At 36.0% G+C, this 6,809-nt stretch overlaps 1 pseudogene; it reads right to left on the minus strand.

Annotated features, from left to right (window-relative positions):
* Positions 1 to 535: 535 nt before the first annotated feature.
* On the minus strand, positions 536 to 881 carry LOC114498993 (annotated as a pseudogene).
* Positions 882 to 6,809: the final 5,928 nt, after the last annotated feature.

Here is a 6,809-nt window from a genome sequence, read left to right on the forward strand (position 1 = left end):
ATGTTAAAGAGACTTGTCTAAGACAAAGAAGATAAAAACATGTATAGTAAAATGATGGCAAATTCACAATTATTAACAACCACACCCAAAACAAAAACAAAAAGAAACTAAGCAAACAATTAGAACAGGAACAGAACCACAGAAATGGAGATCACATGGAGGGTTAGAAACAGGGGAGTGGGAGGAGGAGAGAGGGGGAAAAGGTATGGAGAATAAGTAGCATAGATGGTAGGGAGAAAATAGACAGGGGGAGGGCAAGAATAGTATGGGAAATGTAGAAGCTAAAGAACTTATGACACATGGATATGAACTAAAGGGGGGAATGTGGGTGGGAGAGGGTGTGCCGGGTGAAGGGGAATGAAGAGGGGGTAATGGGACAACTGTAATAGCATAATGAATAAAATATATTAAAAAAGAGTTGCATCTACAATTTTTATGAAATTACCACTTGTTTTCTTTTTGATTCCCTGCAAATTCTAAAACTGCTTCCAACAGATAGGCTACATAAACCCAATACTATCTCATAGGATTCTGAAAGTTTGTTACATAAACTAACCCATTTATTATAGGCTAGTAATGTTTCAAATTGTGGAGCTTCTCCTGGTCTTTCTCTTCCTTTAGTCTTCTGATGGCAGACTCGACTGTGACAGCAGAAGACGTGTTGTAGGTCCGGACACCACCAGCAGCTGTTTTTTCCCCACAGGAACCACAGTGCCAGATCCCCATAGTTCACCTCTTCATTTTGGTTGTGCCACAAAATGAGCGCATGTACTTGGCGTACTAGCTGATCTCAATTTTCTTCACCATTTTTCTGAGGGAGGTGCCAAAATAGGTGCCCTGTTTACCAAGGATTCTGACTTTCTTGGTGCCCTTAGTCATTTTGCCATTAAGTAGTCATTTATGATTTATTTTATATCTATATCATCAGAGGATAAGAATCGATCATGTTTATAAAACCTAAGTTTATGCATTCTCATTCTAATAAATACATAGTATATAGACAGTGCCAAAACAAAAAGGCAGTTTATCAAAAAAGCAATATTATCATTCCTCAGATCACATAAATGATTAGTTACAAAATGAAGCTGAAAACCCAAATTTACTTACTCCAAGTTTAGGGTTTTACCAAGCATGTTACATTTGGGAGTATTGTGACTTGACTCCTGGAAAAGGAAGTCCTGCTGTGATTTGTACATGTCACAGGATAATGCTTCCTGTTCTCCATGGAAGAGAAGCATTTGCACAGTGTCTGGCAGGCCATGTTATATATGACATACTTAGCAAGCAGAGCTGGACATTATGATTATCTTAAGGTTTCTGAGGTACAAATCATGTTGGCGGGAATGAAGCCTGTTGCATCCAATGTGGAAAGCAGTATGGAATTTTCTCAAAAAACTAAAAATGGAACTGACTTTTGACCCAGCAATCCCACTGCTGAGATTATACCCTAAGAATCCTGAAATACCAATTCAAAAGAACCTATGCACCCCAATGTTCATAGCAGCACAATTTACAATAGCCAAATGCTGGAGGCAACCTAAGTGCCCATCAGTAAATGAGTGGATCAAAAAACTGTGGTACATTTACACAATGGAATTTTATGCAGCAGAAAGAAAGAAGGAGCTCCTACCCTTTGTGACAGCATGGATGGAACTGGAGAGCATTGTGCTAAGTGAAATAAGTCAGGTGGTGAAAGACAAATACCATATGATCTCGCCTATAAGTGGAACCTAATCAATAAAACAAACAAGTGAGCAAAATAGAAACAGACATGGAAATAAAGAACAAATTAACAGTAACCAGAGGGGAGGAAAGAGGGGGATAATGGGGGGAAGAAGGGTAAAGGTCATCAACAAACATATATAAAGGGCCTGTGGAGAAAGCCAAAGTGGGGAAGGATTGAGGGTGGGAAGTGGGAGTGGGTGGGGAGGGGAAAAGTGGTCAGGAAAATAGAGACACAAACAACAATAAAAAAAAGTGAGGTCTGTCTGAAAAAAAAAAAACACACCCTAATTTTGAAACTTCCAAGTTGTGTAATAGTATAATATCAGAAGAAAATATAGGCCAGCATTAATTTCATGATAGACCAAGCATGAGATATATGAGTGATAAATACATACCAAAAGAATCAATTAATCTAATAAGGAGAAAATATGGAAATTTTGTAGGTAGGTAGATGTGGGAAGACCAAAAAAAGAAAACTCTCCTTGGTTAATTCTTACATCATTAGTAATACATAAGTGGTAGCATATACTAAAGTTTCTGTGCTTATTTTAGTATTCGAGCCTCTATATTCAGTATGCGTGAAACATACTGACTACTTGGAAGTAAATAGAGTGATACAATACACTCTATATGTTGTTAGGATACTGAATGCACCACCCTTGCTGAAAATGCTACGCAAGACATACAGATGAAATGAACATGACTGTATTTATATTCAAAACCAGCAATCTAATCCTTTATTTATCCCTTTATGGAATATCTGGATATCCATCCACTCTTTTGGGGATATCCACCCAAATATTGTTCAAAGCATGGATATTTCTTAAAACCACTTTAAATTATTTGAGTCTTTTCTCCAGAATTCTCTTCAAGCACAGGGAAATCAGGGTCTAATTTATAACTCTAAGTTCACTGGAGACTTAATACACAACAGTCTCAGCTCACTGGCTTCTGAATGAAAGCTCTTTTTTTATATTTTGAAAACAAACATTATATTACAGTCATGTTTAGCCCAGCTGGGGAAGCCTAATGTAGCTTGAAATAAATTTTTGTTATAAAGTAGTGACTCTTAAGTTGGAATGCCTAGTCTCGCTGTACAGGGGTGTTTACAGAATTTAGCGCCATCTTGGGAGCAGGTAGTTGGGATGAGGGCATGTGTTGGGAAGGGTTAGAAGTATAATTCAGCTGCAGTCACAGTGTTTGGGGTACTTTGTCTGAGGTTCTGTTTCTGTGCCACACTTTTCCTTCCTCCCGTTATTGCTAACTTGAGCTTCTTTGGTTTCCATAGTGATGCCTCTAGGGAATTTCTCTTCTACTTGTTGAGATCAGGATTTTTGGTCTTACTCTATGTCATAAACCCATTTTATGCTGAACAGCACTGAAAGATACTGGGGACTCTATTTGAAGACTCAGTTTGTAAAGTCTTTTATTCTAAAATAGGATAAAGCTTGAGTTCTAAAAAGTAGCAATTCTTGTAAAATGATGAAGATAAATTTTTAAGAGCGAACAGTCCTAGATACTTTCTAAACAGAAGCTTTAAAAATGGCTTTTAATCTGATATTTTTAAATTACTTCAAAGCAATAAAAATATATATCTATACATATGATTAGCTAAACTTTTTGCTTAGCGATAACTGACAAGCTCATTTTATAATTAAATACTAATTTTCTTTCTTTATATAAAACTAATAAATTTTAAAGGAAAAAATCATCATCAAGACTATTGGGCGAGGCACTATAGGGACAGCATGGAATGGGGTGAGAGGGATGAAATTTACCAGTCTGGGCTCTAGTCCTGAGATTTAATCAGAGCTTCCGACCTCCGACAAATCAGTACATCTTTCTGGGTTTACTTTATGTTCTCAGCACCATCTTAAAGTGTGTTCTAAACACACTACATGCATTCAATAGGCACTGTTATTTTTTCTATTTTAAAGGGGGAGATTGAGGCACAGAAAGTCTAAATAACACAGCCAAGATCACACAATTAATCCTATTAATCCTATCAATCAGCTTTCTAACAAGTCCGATACTAGAGTCTGCTTTCAAGACAGTGTATGTCATTTGTACTGAGTAAGGAACTGGTAGAGCAAGGTAGACTGAGGTTAAGTAGGTCACTAGAGATGTGTAGCTAGTTGGTGGCATCTTTTAGACTGGTAGCTCATTTTCTTTTCTCAAACACACAATGATACTATAACAATGTCTATATATTTTAATACTCAGCTATGTTCTGTTCTTTAAGAAAACGTAAAAAAAGCAAACACTAAATTTTTTCAAAGAAAAGTGAGTGCAATATTGGCAATGTATAATTAAGATTTCCTTAAACTGGAAAAAATCGAAGAGGAAATTTAATTTAAATGTTATTCTCAGTTTTTATTTTCAATAGTAAATAATTGTTCCTTTGGGGTAAAGAGTATGTATCAACCCTTTTCTTGGAAGAGTTAGTATGCTTCACTAAATGGTGATTTACATATTTACAAATGCGTTACACACCCCTTGTGCACCTCCCTGCCCCCCAAATTCTGCGCCACTTGTCTTTCACTCTGGCTATGTTTGTTGTGACCGGCTTCCTTCAGCCGTGACCCAGGTTTGCCTCGGCTGTACCTCCTTGCGCTGCCTCAGCTTGTTTCCGAGCTTTCTGGCTTTGTCTGGAAACAGCCAACATTCATGCCTCTGTCATTAAGAAATGCAGTATCTGAGGAGTTGGGGGTAATGTTCATCCGTGCTGAAATTACTTCACCAAATACCTGACATGCAGAAACCCAAGCAATGGCCTGAGATTAGAAGGTCCAGATGCTGTATTTTTGTGCACTCGCCCTTATTTCTACCTGTATGAGGCGGGCATGTACTCTTTGCAAAATTCGTACAGAGGCTCTTATCCTTAAATAGGTTTAAGTTGAGGTTCTTTTCAAATAATCATCTGAAAGGTATTATAGGGTAGAGCAAAATTAGGTTTATGGTTGTTCTTATGGAAAATCATACAGTAATTAATAAAGAATATACAAGAATAAACTGTTTAGCTTACTCACAGCTGTAAAGCTACTTTTGCTCCACTCTATATTTACAAAACTCCTCATATTTGATACTGTGCTTTGGACTAAAAAAATATACACACATACATTCTTCAAAATATAATGAACCAATTTTAAAATGTATCTATCTGTATATATATTATGTATATATTTGATATATAATAACATACATTAACATATGTACATGGAAATAATGTTTTATCATCTGTTAAACCTGCACTTTTAGACTCTATTACATCCAAATTATAGGATACATGAGCTAGAAGCCAGTTCCAGGGTTTTACAAACAGCTTCGGCCTCACTCAGTGCAGGGCTGAGCAATATCCAGAAACGATGGCCTCGCTTCCAGACGTTTGTGGGCTTTTTCATCAGCTGAATATTTGTGAGCCTCAGACCGGGCATCTCTCATCTGGTGACTAAGGGCAGATGACAAGAGCTCCGTGCTTGCTGACTGCCCAAAGCTAAGCTGTGAATGTTCAGAGCGAGAGGTGGTGGGAAAAGGCAGGCCATGATCTATCTAGCTTGATTGTTTTTCTCAAAGAAAAAAAAAAGTGAGGATCCTTGGTAACCTCCAAAAACAATTTTTCTTTTCTGAATTTTGGACATTGAAAGGCTGGTGTCTCCCTATTATTAAAGTATAAATGAGAATGTGAGTGATTTCTAAAGAAATGTGCTTAAAGTACAAGATATTTAGGTATTTCATGTTCACTGATTTTGAGGATAAGCAGCCTGTGTTGTTAGGCTTACACTAATTATTGTAAATCATTAACAGTATTAATAATAATTGTAAAAAATCTGATCTGAATATACCTATTAAGCATTTATGGAACATGGTACTGTGTATCAGGCATTTATATAAACTCTTAACACCTAGTTTCTAATTAGTTCTCACACATCCTTGGGTTAGATGTATTATCCTTGCATTAAACATCATAGTATGCTCTTGGCATTCTTATGAAATTCTGCTTTTGAACTTCTAGCAATTGCTCCCACACTGTGATAGGTATATTATTACCCTTCTTTTCCATGTGAGAAAAGTAAAGCACAGAAAGATTAAATTATATCCTTAAGGTCACATGGTAAGTAAAACATGGAGCTGTGCTGGAAGCTCAGTGGTGTGAATGCAGAGCCGGCAGCATCATGCATTGGGCTGTAGGACACAAGGCTGTCAACTAGCAAGAGTTCTGAGGCTACTTCTGTCATTTCATGCAAAATGTAGAGTGTTACACTGTGGGTTATGGAATGTTAGGCTGTAGGTAGAATTTTTTTTCTAACTCATCTCCCATAAAAATGTACACAAAATGAAGATAATAATAGAAATTTGTCATCATTTTCCTTTCACTTTGCTCTTTGCATTTCAAAATCTCTACAATGAACATGGCTTTTTTTCTTTTTAATCCTTAACTGAGGGCATTCTTGTTGATTTTAGAGAGGGGGAAAGGAAGGGAGACAAACATTGATGTGTGAGAGAAACTGACTAATTGCCTCTCATATGTGCCCTGGCTGAGGACTGAACCCACAACCCAGGGTTTTGGGTTTTTGAAATGTTCCCTGGCCTGGAATCAAACTCATGACTCTCTGCTCCATGGGACAATGCTCCAACCAAGTGAGCCACACTGGCCAAGGCAACATGTATAGCTTTGTAACAAAATTATCATTAAATTGTATTTAAGTGTTATAAAGTTATTGCATAAATCTACATGAATAAAATAAAAGTATAAAACATATCAAAGTTAAATTTTCTTTATATTTTAATTATTTTAAATTTTATAAGTTGTTAATACATAGCATATATACATATATATTATATCTAATCATATATATCTCAATGGAATATTAAAATACTGAACTTAAATATTTAATGTTCTTTCATTGAATTTTATTATTACTTTTGACATCAATCTTTTGCTATCTTTTTGTCATAACTGATCTCATGTTGTAAAAGTTATCAATAAAAATATTTATATTTTATGCTATAAATATATATGCAAGTTACTTATACACCTGATATAAAATTTCTTACTATAGCTGATAATTTATAGTCAATCTCTC

The sequence above is a fragment of the Phyllostomus discolor genome, chromosome 6 (assembly GCF_004126475.2).
Source record: "Phyllostomus discolor isolate MPI-MPIP mPhyDis1 chromosome 6, mPhyDis1.pri.v3, whole genome shotgun sequence".
Classification (NCBI taxonomy): domain Eukaryota; kingdom Metazoa; phylum Chordata; class Mammalia; order Chiroptera; family Phyllostomidae; genus Phyllostomus; species Phyllostomus discolor.